This window comes from Pseudophryne corroboree, chromosome 8, assembly GCF_028390025.1.
Source record: "Pseudophryne corroboree isolate aPseCor3 chromosome 8, aPseCor3.hap2, whole genome shotgun sequence".
In the NCBI taxonomy this organism is placed as follows: Eukaryota; Metazoa; Chordata; class Amphibia; order Anura; family Myobatrachidae; genus Pseudophryne; species Pseudophryne corroboree.
Window position 1 is genome coordinate 233,361,079 of NC_086451.1, and position 21,009 is coordinate 233,382,087.

A 21,009-nucleotide genomic window follows, 5' to 3' on the forward strand; every position below is an offset into this window, starting at 1 on the left:
GATATTTACTGAGAGAGTAGCAATGGTCTGCAATATTTACCAAATAGATCTTTACTAAGAGAGTAGCAATGGTCTGCAATAATTACCAAATAGATCTTTACTCAAAGAGTAGCAATGGTCTACAATAATTACCAAATAGATATTTATTAAGAGAGTAGCAGTGGTCTGCAATAATTACCAAATAGATCTTTAATAAGAGAGTAGCAATGGTCTGTAATAATTATCAAATAGATCTTTACTAAGAGAGTAGCAATGGTCTGCAATAATTACCAAATAGATCTTTACTAAGAGAGTATCAATGGTCTGCAATAATTACCAAATAGATCTTTACTAAGAGAGTAGCAATGGTCTGCAATAATTACCAAATAGATCTTTAATAAGAGAGTAGCAATGGTCTGTAATAATTACCAAATAGCTCTTTACTAAGAGAGTAGCAATGGTCTGCAATAATTACCAAATAGATCTTTACTAAGAGAGTAGCAATAGTCTGCAATAATTACCAAATAGATCTTTACTAAGAGAGTAGCAATGTTCTGCAATAATTACCAAATAGATCTTTAATAAGAGAGTAGCAATGGTCTGTAATAATTACCAAATAGCTCTTTACTAAGAGAGTAGCAATGGTCTGCAATAATTACCAAATAGATATTTACTAAGAGAGAAGCAATGTCTGCAATAATTACCAAATAGCTCTTTACTAAGAGAGTAGCAATAGTCTGCAATAATTACCAAATAGATCTTTACTAAGAGAGTAGCAATGGTCTGCAATAATTACCAAATAGATCTTTAATAAGAGAGTAGCAATGGTCTGTAATAATTACCAAATAGCTCTTTACTAAGAGAGTAGCAATGGTCTGCAATAATTACCAAATAGATATTTACTAAGAGAGTAGCAATGTCTGCAATAATTACCAAATAGATCTTTACTAAGAGAGTAGCAATAGTCTGCAATAATTACCAAATAGATCTTTACTAAAAGAGTAGCAATGGTCTGCAATAATTACCAAATAGATCTTTACTAAGAGAGTAGCAATGGTCTGCAATAATTACCAAATAGATCTTTACTAAGAGAGTAGCAATGGTCTGCAATAATTACTAAATAGATATTTACTAAGAGAGTAGCAATGGTCTGCAATAATTACCAAATAGATCTTTATTAAGAGAGTAGCAATGGTCTGCAATAATTACCAAATAGATCTTTAATGAGAGAGTAGCAATGGTCTGTAATAATTACCAAATAGATCTTTACTAAGAGAGTAGCAATGGTCTGCAATAATTACCAAATAGATCTTTAATAAGAGAGTAGCAATGGTCTGTAATAATTACCAAATAGATCTTTACTAAAAGAGTAGCAATGGTCTGCAATAATTACCAAATATATATTTACTAAGAGAGTAGCAATGGTCTGCAATAATTACCAAATAGATCTTTAATAAGAGAGTAGCAATGTCTGCAATAATTACCAAATAGATCTTTACTAAGAGAGTAGCAATAGTCTGCAATAATTACCAAATAGATCTTTATTAAGAGAGTAGCAATGGTCTGCAATAATTACCAAATAGATCTTTACTAAGAGAGTAGCAATGGTCTGCAATAATTACCAAATAGATATTTACTAAGAGAGTAGCAATGTCTGCAATAATTACCAAATAGATCTTTACTAAGAGAGTAGCAATGGTCTGCAATAATTACCAAATAGATCTTTAATAAGAGAGTAGCAATGGTCTGTAATAATTACCAAATAGCTCTTTACTAAGAGAGTAGCAATGGTCTGCAATAATTACCAAATAGATATTTACTAAGAGAGTAGCAATGTCTGCAATAATTACCAAATAGATCTTTACTAAGAGAGTAGCAATAGTCTGCAATAATTACCAAATAGATCTTTATTAAGAGAGTAGCAATGGTCTGCAATAATTACCAAATAGATCTTTACTAAAAGAGTAGCAATGGTCTGCAATAATTACCAAATAGATCTTTATTAAGAGAGTAGCAATGGTCTGCAATAATTACCAAATAGAACTTTACTAAGAGAGTAGCAATGGTCTGCAATAATTACTAAATAGATATTTACTAAGAGAGTAGCAATGGTCTGCAATACTTACCAAATAGATCTTTATTAAGAGAGTAGCAATGGTGTGCAATAATTACCAAATAGATCTTTAATGAGAGAGTAGCAATGGTCTGTAATAATTACCAAATAGATCTTTACTAAGAGAGTAGCAATGGTCTGCAATAATTACCAAATAGATCTTTAATAAGAGAGTAGCAATGGTCTGTAATAATTACCAAATAGATCTTTACTAAAAGAGTAGCAATGGTCTGCAATAATTACCAAATAGATCTTTACCAAGAGAGTAGCAATAGTTTGCAATAATTACCAAATAGATATTTACTGAAAGAGTAGCAATGGTCTGCAATATTTTCCAAATAGATCTTTACTAAGAGAGTAGCAATGGTCTGCAATAATTATCAAATACATCTTTACTAAAAGAGTAGCAATGGTCTGCAATAATTACCAAAAAAATCTTTACTAAGAGAGTAGCAAGGGTCTGCAATAATTACCTCTGGATGAGAAGGAGAGACAGGAGTCAATTTTGAACATCAGTTGAAGATGTAACTAATTATATACAGGTATAACACTGCTGTTGCTTTTATTAGCTGCCACTTGATAACTAGCCACTTCATAAAATAGCCACTGCAGCGTCCTAATAGGCCTGTCATCCTATGCTATACTGAATAAATAAGTCTACAAACACATGTCCTTTATGATTACAACCCACTCCCCCACACAGCAACCCTCCACCAAAAGGTGTTAATCAACTACCAAATGTGAGGTTTGTAAACCCCAGTGAATCACTATAAATTTTTGCACACTACAGATATTAATCCACTTAAAACAATTTTCTAAACATGCAATGTAATGTGCAATGGTCTGCAATAATTACCAAATAGATCTTTATTAAGAAAGTAGCAATGGTCTGCAATAATTACCAAATAGATCTTTACTAAGAGAGTAGCAATGGTCTGCAATAATTACCAAATAGATCTTTACTAAGAGGGTAGCAATTGTCTGCAATAATTACCAAATAGATATTTACTAAGAGAGTAGCAATGTCTGCAATAATTACCAAATAGATCTTTACTAAGAGAGTAGCAATAGTCTGCAATAATTACCAAATAGATCTTTACTAAGAGAGTAGCAATGGTCTGCAATAATTATCAAATAGATCTTTATTAAAAGAGTAGCAATGGTCTGCAATAATTACCAAATAGATATTTACTGAGAGAGTAGCAATGGTCTGCAATATTTACCAAATAGATCTTTACTAAGAGAGTAGCAATGGTCTGCAATAATTACCAAATAGATCTTTACTAAAAGAGTAGCAGTGGTCTACAATAATTACCAAATAGATATTTACTTAGAGAGTAGCAATGGTCTGCAATAATTACCAAATAGATCTTTATTAAGAGAGTAGCAGTGGTCTGCAATAATTACCAAATAGATCTTTAATAAGAGAGTAGCAATGGTCTGTAATAATTATCAAATAGATCTTTACTAAGAGAGTAGCAATGGTCTGCAATAATTACCAAATAGATCTTTACTAAGAGAGTATCAATGGTCTGCAATAATTACCTGTTGACCAGAAGGAGATACAGGAGTCAATTTTAAATATCAGTTGATGTTGTAACTAATGATATACAGGTATAACACTGCTGTTGTTTTTAGCTGCCACTTGATAACTAGCCACTTCATAAAATAGCCACTGCAGCGTCCTAATAGGCCTGTCGTCATATGCTATACTGAATAAATAAGTCTACAAACACCTCCTCTCTGACTACAAACCCCTCCCCCACACAGCAACCCTCCACCAAAAGGTGTTAATCAACTACCAAATGTGAGGTTTGTAAACCCCAGTCAATCACTATTCATTTTTTCACACTACAGATATTAATCCACGTAAAACAATTTTCTAAAAATTGCAATGTAATGTGCAATGGTCTGCAATAATTACCAAATAGATCTTTACTAAGAGAGTAGCAATGGTCTGCAATAATTACCAAATAGATCTTTAATAAGAGAGTAGCAATGGTCTGTAATAATTACCAAATAGCTCTTTACTAAGAGAGTAGCAATGGTCTGCAATAATTACCAAATAGATCTTTACTAAGAGAGTAGCAATAGTCTGCAATAATTACCAAATAGATCTTTACTAAGAGAGTAGCAATGTTCTGCAATAATTACCAAATAGATCTTTAATAAGAGAGTAGCAATGGTCTGTAATAATTACCAAATAGCTCTTTACTAAGAGAGTAGCAATGGTCTGCAATAATTACCAAATAGATATTTACTAAGAGAGTAGCAATGTCTGCAATAATTACCAAATAGCTCTTTACTAAGAGAGTAGCAATAGTCTGCAATAATTACCAAATAGATCTTTACTAAGAGAGTAGCAATGGTCTGCAATAATTACCAAATAGATCTTTAATAAGAGAGTAGCAATGGTCTGTAATAATTACCAAATAGCTCTTTACTAAGAGAGTAGCAATGGTCTGCAATAATTACCAAATAGATATTTACTAAGAGAGTAGCAATGTCTGCAATAATTACCAAATAGATCTTTACTAAGAGAGTAGCAATAGTCTGCAATAATTACCAAATAGATCTTTACTAAAAGAGTAGCAATGGTCTGCAATAATTACCAAATAGATCTTTACTAAGAGAGTAGCAATGGTCTGCAATAATTACCAAATAGATCTTTACTAAGAGAGTAGCAATGGTCTGCAATAATTACTAAATAGATATTTACTAAGAGAGTAGCAATGGTCTGCAATAATTACCAAATAGATCTTTATTAAGAGAGTAGCAATGGTCTGCAATAATTACCAAATAGATCTTTAATGAGAGAGTAGCAATGGTCTGTAATAATTACCAAATAGATCTTTACTAAGAGAGTAGCAATGGTCTGCAATAATTACCAAATAGATCTTTAATAAGAGAGTAGCAATGGTCTGTAATAATTACCAAATAGATCTTTACTAAAAGAGTAGCAATGGTCTGCAATAATTACCAAATATATATTTACTAAGAGAGTAGCAATGGTCTGCAATAATTACCAAATAGATCTTTAATAAGAGAGTAGCAATGTCTGCAATAATTACCAAATAGATCTTTACTAAGAGAGTAGCAATAGTCTGCAATAATTACCAAATAGATCTTTATTAAGAGAGTAGCAATGGTCTGCAATAATTACCAAATAGATCTTTACTAAGAGAGTAGCAATGGTCTGCAATAATTACCAAATAGATATTTACTAAGAGAGTAGCAATGTCTGCAATAATTACCAAATAGATCTTTACTAAGAGAGTAGCAATGGTCTGCAATAATTACCAAATAGATCTTTAATAAGAGAGTAGCAATGGTCTGTAATAATTACCAAATAGCTCTTTACTAAGAGAGTAGCAATGGTCTGCAATAATTACCAAATAGATATTTACTAAGAGAGTAGCAATGTCTGCAATAATTACCAAATAGATCTTTACTAAGAGAGTAGCAATAGTCTGCAATAATTACCAAATAGATCTTTATTAAGAGAGTAGCAATGGTCTGCAATAATTACCAAATAGATCTTTACTAAAAGAGTAGCAATGGTCTGCAATAATTACCAAATAGATCTTTATTAAGAGAGTAGCAATGGTCTGCAATAATTACCAAATAGAACTTTACTAAGAGAGTAGCAATGGTCTGCAATAATTACTAAATAGATATTTACTAAGAGAGTAGCAATGGTCTGCAATACTTACCAAATAGATCTTTATTAAGAGAGTAGCAATGGTCTGCAATAATTACCAAATAGATCTTTAATGAGAGAGTAGCAATGGTCTGTAATAATTACCAAATAGATCTTTACTAAGAGAGTAGCAATGGTCTGCAATAATTACCAAATAGATCTTTAATAAGAGAGTAGCAATGGTCTGTAATAATTACCAAATAGATCTTTACTAAAAGAGTAGCAATGGTCTGCAATAATTACCAAATAGATCTTTACCAAGAGAGTAGCAATAGTTTGCAATAATTACCAAATAGATATTTACTGAAAGAGTAGCAATGGTCTGCAATATTTTCCAAATAGATCTTTACTAAGAGAGTAGCAATGGTCTGCAATAATTATCAAATACATCTTTACTAAAAGAGTAGCAATGGTCTGCAATAATTACCAAAAAAATCTTTACTAAGAGAGTAGCAAGGGTCTGCAATAATTACCTCTGGATGAGAAGGAGAGACAGGAGTCAATTTTGAACATCAGTTGAAGATGTAACTAATTATATACAGGTATAACACTGCTGTTGCTTTTATTAGCTGCCACTTGATAACTAGCCACTTCATAAAATAGCCACTGCAGCGTCCTAATAGGCCTGTCATCCTATGCTATACTGAATAAATAAGTCTACAAACACATGTCCTTTATGATTACAACCCACTCCCCCACACAGCAACCCTCCACCAAAAGGTGTTAATCAACTACCAAATGTGAGGTTTGTAAACCCCAGTGAATCACTATAAATTTTTGCACACTACAGATATTAATCCACTTAAAACAATTTTCTAAACATGCAATGTAATGTGCAATGGTCTGCAATAATTACCAAATAGATCTTTATTAAGAAAGTAGCAATGGTCTGCAATAATTACCAAATAGATCTTTACTAAGAGAGTAGCAATGGTCTGCAATAATTACCAAATAGATCTTTACTAAGAGGGTAGCAATTGTCTGCAATAATTACCAAATAGATATTTACTAAGAGAGTAGCAATGTCTGCAATAATTACCAAATAGATCTTTACTAAGAGAGTAGCAATAGTCTGCAATAATTACCAAATAGATCTTTACTAAGAGAGTAGCAATGGTCTGCAATAATTATCAAATAGATCTTTATTAAAAGAGTAGCAATGGTCTGCAATAATTACCAAATAGATATTTACTGAGAGAGTAGCAATGGTCTGCAATATTTACCAAATAGATCTTTACTAAGAGAGTAGCAATGGTCTGCAATAATTACCAAATAGATCTTTACTAAAAGAGTAGCAGTGGTCTACAATAATTACCAAATAGATATTTACTTAGAGAGTAGCAATGGTCTGCAATAATTACCAAATAGATCTTTATTAAGAGAGTAGCAGTGGTCTGCAATAATTACCAAATAGATCTTTAATAAGAGAGTAGCAATGGTCTGTAATAATTATCAAATAGATCTTTACTAAGAGAGTAGCAATGGTCTGCAATAATTACCAAATAGATCTTTACTAAGAGAGTATCAATGGTCTGCAATAATTACCTGTTGACCAGAAGGAGATACAGGAGTCAATTTTAAATATCAGTTGATGTTGTAACTAATGATATACAGGTATAACACTGCTGTTGTTTTTAGCTGCCACTTGATAACTAGCCACTTCATAAAATAGCCACTGCAGCGTCCTAATAGGCCTGTCGTCATATGCTATACTGAATAAATAAGTCTACAAACACCTCCTCTCTGACTACAAACCCCTCCCCCACACAGCAACCCTCCACCAAAAGGTGTTAATCAACTACCAAATGTGAGGTTTGTAAACCCCAGTCAATCACTATTCATTTTTTCACACTACAGATATTAATCCACGTAAAACAATTTTCTAAAAATTGCAATGTAATGTGCAATGGTCTGCAATAATTACCAAATAGATCTTTACTAAGAGAGTAGCAATGGTCTGCAATAATTACCAAATAGATCTTTAATAAGAGAGTAGCAATGGTCTGTAATAATTACCAAATAGCTCTTTACTAAGAGAGTAGCAATGGTCTGCAATAATTACCAAATAGATCTTTACTAAGAGAGTAGCAATAGTCTGCAATAATTACCAAATAGATCTTTACTAAGAGAGTAGCAATGTTCTGCAATAATTACCAAATAGATCTTTAATAAGAGAGTAGCAATGGTCTGTAATAATTACCAAATAGCTCTTTACTAAGAGAGTAGCAATGGTCTGCAATAATTACCAAATAGATATTTACTAAGAGAGTAGCAATGTCTGCAATAATTACCAAATAGCTCTTTACTAAGAGAGTAGCAATAGTCTGCAATAATTACCAAATAGATCTTTACTAAGAGAGTAGCAATGGTCTGCAATAATTACCAAATAGATCTTTAATAAGAGAGTAGCAATGGTCTGTAATAATTACCAAATAGCTCTTTACTAAGAGAGTAGCAATGGTCTGCAATAATTACCAAATAGATATTTACTAAGAGAGTAGCAATGTCTGCAATAATTACCAAATAGATCTTTACTAAGAGAGTAGCAATAGTCTGCAATAATTACCAAATAGATCTTTACTAAAAGAGTAGCAATGGTCTGCAATAATTACCAAATAGATCTTTACTAAGAGAGTAGCAATGGTCTGCAATAATTACCAAATAGATCTTTACTAAGAGAGTAGCAATGGTCTGCAATAATTACTAAATAGATATTTACTAAGAGAGTAGCAATGGTCTGCAATAATTACCAAATAGATCTTTATTAAGAGAGTAGCAATGGTCTGCAATAATTACCAAATAGATCTTTAATGAGAGAGTAGCAATGGTCTGTAATAATTACCAAATAGATCTTTACTAAGAGAGTAGCAATGGTCTGCAATAATTACCAAATAGATCTTTAATAAGAGAGTAGCAATGGTCTGTAATAATTACCAAATAGATCTTTACTAAAAGAGTAGCAATGGTCTGCAATAATTACCAAATATATATTTACTAAGAGAGTAGCAATGGTCTGCAATAATTACCAAATAGATCTTTACTAAGAGAGTAGCAATGGTCTGCAATAGTTACCAAATAGATCTTTACTAATAGAGTAACAATGGTCTGCAATAATTACCAAATAGATCTTTACTAAGAGAGTAGCAATGATCTGCAATAATTATCAAATACATCTTTACTAAAAGAGTAGCAATGGTCTGCAATAATTACCAGAAAAATCTTTACTAAGAGAGTAGCAAGGGTCTGCAATAATTACCTCTGGATGAGAAGGAGAGACAGGAGTCAATTTTGAACATCAGTTGAAGATGTAACTAATTATATACAGGTATAACACTGCTGTTGCTTTTATTAGCTGCCACTTGATAACTAGCCACTTCATAAAATAGCCACTGCAGCGTCCTAATAGGTCTGTCATCCTATGCTATACTGAATAAATAAGTCTACAAACACATGTCCTTTATGATTACAACCCACTCCCCCACACAGCAACCCTCCACCAAAAGGTGTTAATCAACTACCAAATGTGAGGTTTGTAAACCCCAGTCAATTACTATAAATTTTTGCACACTACAGATATTAATCCACTTAAAACAATTTTCTAAACATGCAATGTAATGTGCAATGGTCTGCAATAATTACCAAATAGATCATTATTAAGAAAGTAGCAATGGTCTGCAATAATTACCAAATAGATCTTTAATAAGAGAGTAGCAATGGTCTGTAATAATTACCAAATAGATCTTTACTAAGAGAGTAGCAATGGTCTGCAATAATTACCAAATAGATCTTTACTAAGAGGGTAGCAATTGTCTGCAATAATTACCAAATAGATATTTACTAAGAGAGTAGCAATGTCTGCAATAATTACCAAATAGATCTTTACTAAGAGAGTAGCAATAGTCTGCAATAATTACCAAATAGATCTTTACTAAGAGAGTAGCAATGGTCTGCAATAATTATCAAATAGATCTTTACTAAAAGAGTAGCAATGGTCTGCAATAATTACCAAATAGATATTTACTGAGAGAGTAGCAATGGTCTGCAATATTTACCAAATAGATCTTTACTAAGAGAGTAGCAATGGTCTGCAATAATTACCAAATAGATCTTTACTAAAAGAGTAGCAATGGTCTACAATAATTACCAAATAGATATTTACTGAGAGAGTAGCAATGGTCTGCAATAATTACGAAATAGATCTTTATTAAGAGAGTAGCAATGGTCTGCAATAATTACCAAATAGATCTTTAATAAGAGAGTAGCAATGGTCTGTAATAATTATCAAATAGATCTTTACTAAGAGAGTAGCAATGGTCTGCAATAATTACCAAATAGATCTTTACTAAGAGAGTATCAATGGTCTGCAATAATTACCTGTTGACCAGAAGGAGATACAGGAGTCAATTTTGAATATCAGTTGATGTTGTAACTAATGATATACAGGTATAACACTGCTGTTGTTTTTAGCTGCCACTTGATAACTAGCCACTTCATAAAATAGCCACTGCAGCGTCCTAATAAGCCTGTCGTCATATGCTATACTGAATAAATAAGTCTACAAACACCTCCTTTCTGACTACAACCCCCTCCCCCACACAGCAACCCTCCACCAAAAGGTGTTAATCAACTACCAAATGTGAGGTTTGTAAACACCAGTCAATCACTATTCATTTTTGCACACTACAGATATTAATCCACGTAAAACAATTTTCTAAAAATTGCAATGTAATGTGCAATGGTCTGCAATAATTACCAAATAGATCTTTACTAAGAGAGTAGCAATGGTCTGCAATAATTACCAAATAGATCTTTAATAAGAGAGTAGCAATGGTCTGTAATAATTACCAAATAGCTCTTTACTAAGAGAGTAGCAATGGTCTGCAATAATTACCAAATAGATCTTTACTAAGAGAGTAGCAATAGTCTGCAATAATTACCAAATAGATCTTTACTAAGAGAGTAGCAATGGTCTGCAATAATTACCAAATAGATCTTTAATAAGAGAGTAGCAATGGTCTGTAATAATTACCAAATAGCTCTTTACTAAGAGAGTAGCAATGGTCTGCAATAATTACCAAATAGATATTTACTAAGAGAGTAGCAATTAGAGATGAGCGCCTGAAATTTTTCGGGTTTTGTGTTTTGGTTTTGGGTTCGGTTCCGCGGCCGTGTTTTGGGTTCGAACGCGTTTTGGCAAAACCTCACCGAATTTTTTTTGTCGGATTCGGGTGTGTTTTGGATTCGGGTGTTTTTTTCAAAAAACACTAAAAAACAGCTTAAATCATAGAATTTGGTGGTCATTTTGATCCCAAAGTATTATTAACCTCAAAAACCATAATTTACACTCATTTTCAGTCTATTCTGAATACCTCACACCTCACAATATTATTTTTAGTCCTAAAATTTGCACCGAGGTCGCTGTGTGAGTAAGATAAGCGACCCTAGTGGCCGACACAAACACCGGGCCCATCTAGGAGTGGCACTGCAGTGTCACGCAGGATGTCCCTTCCAAAAAACCCTCCCCAAACAGCACATGACGCAAAGAAAAAAAGAGGCGCAATGAGGTAGCTGTGTGAGTAAGATTAGCGACCCTAGTGGCCGACACAAACACCGGGCCCATCTAGGAGTGGCACTGCAGTGTCACGCAGGATGGCCCTTCCAAAAAACCCTCCCCAAACAGCACATGACGCAAAGAAAAAAAGAGGCGCAATGAGGTAGCTGTGTGAGTAAGATTAGCGACCCTAGTGGCCGACACAAACACCGGGCCCATCTAGGAGTGGCACTGCAGTGTCACGCAGGATGGCCCTTCCAAAAAACCCTCCCCAAACAGCACATGACGCAAAGAAAAAAAGAGGCGCAATGAGGTAGCTGTGTGAGTAAGATTAGCGACCCTAGTGGCCGACACAAACACCGGGCCCATCTAGGAGTGGCACTGCAGTGTCACGCAGGATGTCCCTTCCAAAAAACCCTCCCCAAACAGCACATGACGCAAAGAAAAAAAGAGTCTTTTTACTGATATTTGGTGTTTTGGATTTGACATGCTCTGTACTATGACATTGGGCATCGGCCTTGGCAGACGACGTTGCTGGCATTTCATCGTCTCGGCCATGACTAGTGGCAGCAGCTTCAGCACGAGGTGGAAGTGGATCTTGATCTTTCCCTAATTTTGGAACCTCAACATTTTTGTTCTCCATATTTTAATAGGCACAACTAAAAGGCACCTCAGGTAAACAATGGAGATGGATGGATTGGATACTAGTATACAATTATGGACGGGCTGCCGAGTGCCGACACAGAGGTAGCCACAGCCGTGAACTACCGCACTGTACTGTGTCTGCTGCTAATATATAGACTGGTTGATAAAGAGATAGTATACTCGTAACTAGTATGTATGTATAAAGAAAGAAAAAAAAACCACGGTTAGGTGGTATATACAATTATGGACGGGCTGCCGAGTGCCGACACAGAGGTAGCCACAGCCGTGAACTACCGCACTGTACTGTGTCTGCTGCTAATATATAGACTGGTTGATAAAGAGATAGTATACTCGTAACTAGTATGTATGTATAAAGAAAGAAAAAAAAACCACGGTTAGGTGGTATATACAATTATGGACGGGCTGCCGAGTGCCGACACAGAGGTAGCCACAGCCGTGAACTACCGCACTGTACTGTGTCTGCTGCTAATATATAGACTGGTTGATAAAGAGATAGTATACTCGTAACTAGTATGTATGTATAAAGAAAGAAAAAAAAACCACGGTTAGGTGGTATATACAATTATGGACGGGCTGCCGAGTGCCGACACAGAGGTAGCCACAGCCGTGAACTACCGCACTGTACTGTGTCTGCTGCTAATATATAGACTGGTTGATAAAGAGATAGTATACTCGTAACTAGTATGTATGTATAAAGAAAGAAAAAAAAACACGGTTAGGTGGTATATACAATTATGGACGGGCTGCCGAGTGCCGACACAGAGGTAGCCACAGCCGTGAACTACCGCACTGTACTGTGTCTGCTGCTAATATATAGACTGGTTGATAAAGAGATAGTATACTCGTAACTAGTATGTATGTATAAAGAAAGAAAAAAAAACCACGGTTAGGTGGTATATACAATAATGGACGGGCTGCCGAGTGCCGACACAGAGGTAGCCACAGCCGTGAACTACCGCACTGTACTGTGTCTGCTGCTAATATATAGACTGGTTGATAAAGAGATAGTATACTCGTAACTAGTATGTATGTATAAAGAAAGAAAGAAAAACCACGGTTAGGTGGTATATACAATTATGGACGGGCTGCCGAGTGCCGACACAGAGGTAGCCACAGCCGTGAACTACCGCACTGTACTGTGTCTGCTGCTAATATAGACTGGTTGATAAAGAGATAGTATACTACTAATATTATATATACTGGTGGTCAGGTCACTGGTCACTAGTCACACTGGCAGTGGCACTCCTGCAGCAAAAGTGTGCACTGTTTAATTTTAATATAATATTATGTACTCCTGGCTCCTGCTATAACCTATAACTGGCACTGCAGTAGTGCTCCCCAGTCTCCCCCACAATTATAAGCTGTGTGAGCTGAGCAGTCAGACAGATATATAATATATATAGATGATGCAGCACACTGGCCTGAGCCTGAGCAGTGCACACAGATATGGTATGTGACTGACTGAGTCACTGTGTGTATCGCTTTTTTCAGGCAGAGAACGGATATATTAAATAAACTGCACTGTGTGTCTGGTGGTCACTCACTATATAATATATTATGTACTCCTGGCTCCTGCTATAACCTATAACTGGCACTGCAGTAGTGCTCCCCAGTCTCCCCCACAATTATAAGCTGTGTGAGCTGAGCAGTCAGACAGATATATATAATATTATATATAGATAATAGATGATGCAGCACACTGGCCTGAGCCTGAGCAGTGCACACAGATATGGTATGTGACTGAGTCACTGTGTGCTGTGTATCGCTTTTTTCAGGCAGAGAACGGATTATAAAGTAAACTGCACTGTCCTCACTAGTAAACTCTCTCCACTCAGTCTCTACACTTCTACAGTAACAGTACTCCTCCTAGTCAGCTCCAGTAAATCTCTCTCAGTCTCTTATAATCTAAATGGAGAGGACGCCAGCCACGTCCTCTCCCTATCAATCTCAATGCACGTGTGAAAATGGCGGCGACGCGCGGCTCCTTATATAGAATCCGAGTCTCGCGATAGAATCCGAGCCTCGCGAGAATCCGACAGCGTCATGATGACGTTCGGGCGCGCTCGGGTTAACCGAGCAAGGCGGGAAGATCCAAGTCGCTCGGACCCGTGAAAAAAAACATGAAGTTCTGGCGGGTTCGGATTCAGAGAAACCGAACCCGCTCATCTCTAGTAGCAATGTCTGCAATAATTACCAAATAGATCTTTACTAAGAGAGTAGCAATAGTCTGCAATAATTACCAAATAGATCTTTAATAAGAGAGTAGCAATGGTCTGTAATAATTACCAAATAGCTCTTTACTAAGAGAGTAGCAATGGTCTGCAATAATTACCAAATAGATATTTACTAAGAGAGTAGCAATGTCTGCAATAATTACCAAATAGATCTTTACTAAGAGAGTAGCAATAGTCTGCAATAATTACCAAATAGATCTTTACTAAGAGAGTAGCAATGGTCTGCAATAATTACCAAATAGATCTTTACTAAAAGAGTAGCAATGGTCTGCAATAATTACCAAATAGATCTTTACTAAGAGAGTAGCAATGGTCTGCAATAATTACCAAATAGATCTTTACTAAGAGAGTAGCAATGGTCTGCAATAATTACTAAATAGATATTTACTAAGAGAGTAGCAATGGTCTGCAATAATTACCAAATAGATCTTTATTAAGAGAGTAGCAATGGTCTGCAATAATTACCAAATAGATCTTTAATGAGAGAGTAGCAATGGTCTGTAATAATTACCAAATAGATCTTTACTAAGAGAGTAGCAATGGTCTGCAATAATTACCAAATAGATCTTTAATAAGAGAGTAGCAATGGTCTGTAATAATTACCAAATAGATCTTTACTAAAAGAGTAGCAATGGTCTGCAATAATTACCAAATAGATATTTACTAAGAGAGTAGCAATGGTCTGCAATAATTACCAAATAGATCTTTACTAAGAGAGTAGCAATGGTCTGCAATAATTACCTCTGGATGAGAAGGAGAGACAGGAGTCAATTTTGAACATCAGTTGAAGATGTAACTAATGACATACAGGTATAACACTGCTGTTGCTTTTAGCTGCCACTTGATAACTAGCCACTTCATAAAATAGCCACTGCAGCGTCCTAATAGGTCTGTCGTCCTATGCTATACTGAATAAATAAGTCTAAAAACACATGTCCTTTCTGATTACAACCCCCTCCCCCACACAGCAACCCTCCACCAAAAGTTGTTAATCAACTACCAAATGTGAGGTTTGTAAACCCCAGTCAATCACTATTAATTTTTGCACACTACAGATATTAATCCACTTAAAACAATTTTCTAAACATGCAATGTAATGTGCAATGGTCTGCAATGATTACCAAATAGATCTTTACTAAGAGAGTAGCAATGGTCTGCAATAATTACCAAATAGATCTTTACCAAGAGAGTAGCAATAGTTTGCAATAATTACCAAATAGATATTTACTGAAAGAGTAGCAATGGTCTGCAATATTTACCAAATAGATCTTTACTAAGAGAGTAGCAATGGTCTGCAATAATTATCAAATAGATCTTTACTAAAAGAGTAGCAATGGTCTGCAATAATTACCAAATAGATATTTACTGAGAGAGTAGCAATGGTCTGCAATATTTACCAAATAGATCTTTACTAAGAGAGTAGCAATGGTCTGCAATAATTACCAAATAGATCTTTACTAAAAGAGTAGCAATGGTCTACAATAATTACCAAATAGATATTTACTGAGAGAGTAGCAATGGTCTGCAATAATTACGAAATAGATCTTTATTAAGAGAGTAGCAATGGTCTGCAATAATTACCAAATAGATCTTTAATAAGAGAGTAGCAATGGTCTGTAATAATTATCAAATAGATCTTTACTAAGAGAGTAGCAATGGTCTGCAATAATTACCAAATAGATCTTTACTAAGAGAGTATCAATGGTCTGCAATAATTACCTGTTGACCAGAAGGAGATACAGGAGTCAATTTTGAATATCAGTTGATGTTGTAACTAATGATATACAGGTATAACACTGCTGTTGTTTTTAGCTGCCACTTGATAACTAGCCACTTCATAAAATAGCCACTGCAGCGTCCTAATAGGCCTGTCGTCATATGCTATACTGAATAAATAAGTCTACAAACACCTCCTTTCTGACTACAACCCCCTCCCCCACACAGCAACCCTCCACCAAAAGGTGTTAATCAACTACCAAATGTGAGGTTTGTAAACACCAGTCAATCACTATTCATTTTTGCACACTACAGATATTAATCCACGTAAAACAATTTTCTAAAAATTGCAATGTAATGTGCAATGGTCTGCAATAATTACCAAATAGATCTTTACTAAGAGAGTAGCAATGGTCTGCAATAATTACCAAATAGATCTTTAATAAGAGAGTAGCAATGGTCTGTAATAATTACCAAATAGCTCTTTACTAAGAGAGTAGCAATGGTCTGCAATAATTACCAAATAGATCTTTACTAAGAGAGTAGCAATAGTCTGCAATAATTACCAAATAGATCTTTACTAAGAGAGTAGCAATGGTCTGCAATAATTACCAAATAGATCTTTAATAAGAGAGTAGCAATGGTCTGTAATAATTACCAAATAGCTCTTTACTAAGAGAGTAGCAATGGTCTGCAATAATTACCAAATAGATATTTACTAAGAGAGTAGCAATTAGAGATGAGCGCCTGAAATTTTTCGGGTTTTGTGTTTTGGTTTTGGGTTCGGTTCCGCGGCCGTGTTTTGGGTTCGAACGCGTTTTGGCAAAACCTCACCGAATTTTTTTTGTCGGATTCGGGTGTGTTTTGGATTCGGGTGTTTTTTTCAAAAAACACTAAAAAACAGCTTAAATCATAGAATTTGGTGGTCATTTTGATCCCAAAGTATTATTAACCTCAAAAACCATAATTTACACTCATTTTCAGTCTATTCTGAATACCTCACACCTCACAATATTATTTTTAGTCCTAAAATTTGCACCGAGGTCGCTGTGTGAGTAAGATAAGCGACCCTAGTGGCCGACACAAACACCGGGCCCATCTAGGAGTGGCACTGCAGTGTCACGCAGGATGTCCCTTCCAAAAAACCCTCCCCAAACAGCACATGACGCAAAGAAAAAAAGAGGCGCAATGAGGTAGCTGTGTGAGTAAGATTAGCGACCCTAGTGGCCGACACAAACACCGGGCCCATCTAGGAGTGGCACTGCAGTGTCACGCAGGATGGCCCTTCCAAAAAACCCTCCCCAAACAGCACATGACGCAAAGAAAAAAAGAGGCGCAATGAGGTAGCTGTGTGAGTAAGATTAGCGACCCTAGTGGCCGACACAAACACCGGGCCCATCTAGGAGTGGCACTGCAGTGTCACGCAGGATGGCCCTTCCAAAAAACCCTCCCCAAACAGCACATGACGCAAAGAAAAAAAGAGGCGCAATGAGGTAGCTGTGTGAGTAAGATTAGCGACCCTAGTGGCCGACACAAACACCGGGCCCATCTAGGAGTGGCACTGCAGTGTCACGCAGGATGTCCCTTCCAAAAAACCCTCCCCAAACAGCACATGACGCAAAGAAAAAAAGAGTCTTTTTACTGATATTTGGTGTTTTGGATTTGACATGCTCTGTACTATGACATTGGGCATCGGCCTTGGCAGACGACGTTGCTGGCATTTCATCGTCTCGGCCATGACTAGTGGCAGCAGCTTCAGCACGAGGTGGAAGTGGATCTTGATCTTTCCCTAATTTTGGAACCTCAACATTTTTGTTCTCCATATTTTAATAGGCACAACTAAAAGGCACCTCAGGTAAACAATGGAGATGGATGGATTGGATACTAGTATACAATTATGGACGGGCTGCCGAGTGCCGACACAGAGGTAGCCACAGCCGTGAACTACCGCACTGTACTGTGTCTGCTGCTAATATATAGACTGGTTGATAAAGAGATAGTATACTCGTAACTAGTATGTATGTATAAAGAAAGAAAAAAAAACCACGGTTAGGTGGTATATACAATTATGGACGGGCTGCCGAGTGCCGACACAGAGGTAGCCACAGCCGTGAACTACCGCACTGTACTGTGTCTGCTGCTAATATATAGACTGGTTGATAAAGAGATAGTATACTCGTAACTAGTATGTATGTATAAAGAAAGAAAAAAAAACCACGGTTAGGTGGTATATACAATTATGGACGGGCTGCCGAGTGCCGACACAGAGGTAGCCACAGCCGTGAACTACCGCACTGTACTGTGTCTGCTGCTAATATATAGACTGGTTGATAAAGAGATAGTATACTCGTAACTAGTATGTATGTATAAAGAAAGAAAAAAAAACCACGGTTAGGTGGTATATACAATTATGGACGGGCTGCCGAGTGCCGACACAGAGGTAGCCACAGCCGTGAACTACCGCACTGTACTGTGTCTGCTGCTAATATATAGACTGGTTGATAAAGAGATAGTATACTCGTAACTAGTATGTATGTATAAAGAAAGAAAAAAAAACACGGTTAGGTGGTATATACAATTATGGACGGGCTGCCGAGTGCCGACACAGAGGTAGCCACAGCCGTGAACTACCGCACTGTACTGTGTCTGCTGCTAATATATAGACTGGTTGATAAAGAGATAGTATACTCGTAACTAGTATGTATGTATAAAGAAAGAAAAAAAAACCACGGTTAGGTGGTATATACAATAATGGACGGGCTGCCGAGTGCCGACACAGAGGTAGCCACAGCCGTGAACTACCGCACTGTACTGTGTCTGCTGCTAATATATAGACTGGTTGATAAAGAGATAGTATACTCGTAACTAGTATGTATGTATAAAGAAAGAAAGAAAAACCACGGTTAGGTGGTATATACAATTATGGACGGGCTGCCGAGTGCCGACACAGAGGTAGCCACAGCCGTGAACTACCGCACTGTACTGTGTCTGCTGCTAATATAGACTGGTTGATAAAGAGATAGTATACTACTAATATTATATATACTGGTGGTCAGGTCACTGGTCACTAGTCACACTGGCAGTGGCACTCCTGCAGCAAAAGTGTGCACTGTTTAATTTTAATATAATATTATGTACTCCTGGCTCCTGCTATAACCTATAACTGGCACTGCAGTAGTGCTCCCCAGTCTCCCCCACAATTATAAGCTGTGTGAGCTGAGCAGTCAGACAGATATATAATATATATAGATGATGCAGCACACTGGCCTGAGCCTGAGCAGTGCACACAGATATGGTATGTGACTGACTGAGTCACTGTGTGTATCGCTTTTTTCAGGCAGAGAACGGATATATTAAATAAACTGCACTGTGTGTCTGGTGGTCACTCACTATATAATATATTATGTACTCCTGGCTCCTGCTATAACCTATAACTGGCACTGCAGTAGTGCTCCCCAGTCTCCCCCACAATTATAAGCTGTGTGAGCTGAGCAGTCAGACAGATATATATAATATTATATATAGATAATAGATGATGCAGCACACTGGCCTGAGCCTGAGCAGTGCACACAGATATGGTATGTGACTGAGTCACTGTGTGCTGTGTATCGCTTTTTTCAGGCAGAGAACGGATTATAAAGTAAACTGCACTGTCCTCACTAGTAAACTCTCTCCACTCAGTCTCTACACTTCTACAGTAACAGTACTCCTCCTAGTCAGCTCCAGTAAATCTCTCTCAGTCTCTTATAATCTAAATGGAGAGGACGCCAGCCACGTCCTCTCCCTATCAATCTCAATGCACGTGTGAAAATGGCGGCGACGCGCGGCTCCTTATATAGAATCCGAGTCTCGCGATAGAATCCGAGCCTCGCGAGAATCCGACAGCGTCATGATGACGTTCGGGCGCGCTCGGGTTAACCGAGCAAGGCGGGAAGATCCAAGTCGCTCGGACCCGTGAAAAAAAACATGAAGTTCTGGCGGGTTCGGATTCAGAGAAACCGAACCCGCTCATCTCTAGTAGCAATGTCTGCAATAATTACCAAATAGATCTTTACTAAGAGAGTAGCAATAGTCTGCAATAATTACCAAATAGATCTTTAATAAGAGAGTAGCAATGGTCTGTAATAATTACCAAATAGCTCTTTACTAAGAGAGTAGCAATGGTCTGCAATAATTACCAAATAGATATTTACTAAGAGAGTAGCAATGTCTGCAATAATTACCAAATAGATCTTTACTAAGAGAGTAGCAATAGTCTGCAATAATTACCAAATAGATCTTTACTAAGAGAGTAGCAATGGTCTGCAATAATTACCAAATAGATCTTTACTAAAAGAGTAGCAATGGTCTGCAATAATTACCAAATAGATCTTTACTAAGAGAGTAGCAATGGTCTGCAATAATTACCAAATAGATCTTTACTAAGAGAGTAGCAATGGTCTGCAATAATTACTAAATAGATATTTACTAAGAGAGTAGCAATGGTCTGCAATAATTACCAAATAGATCTTTATTAAGAGAGTAGCAATGGTCTGCAATAATTACCAAATAGATCTTTAATGAGAGAGTAGCAATGGTCTGTAATAATTACCAAATAGATCTTTACTAAGAGAGTAGCAATGGTCTGCAATAATTACCAAATAGATCTTTAATAAGAGAGTAGCAATGGTCTGTAATAATTACCAAATAGATCTTTACTAAAAGAGTAGCAATGGTCTGCAATAATTACCAAATAGATATTTACTAAGAGAGTAGCAATGGTCTGCAATAATTACCAAATAGATCTTTACTAAGAGAGTAGCAATGGTCTGCAATAATTACCTCTGGATGAGAAGGAGAGACAGGAGTCAATTTTGAACATCAGTTGAAGATGTAACTAATGACATACAGGTATAACACTGCTGTTGCTTTTAGCTGCCACTTGATAACTAGCCACTTCATAAAATAGCCACTGCAGCGTCCTAATAGGTCTGTCGTCCTATGCTATACTGAATAAATAAGTCTAAAAACACATGTCCTTTCTGATTACAACCCCCTCCCCCACACAGCA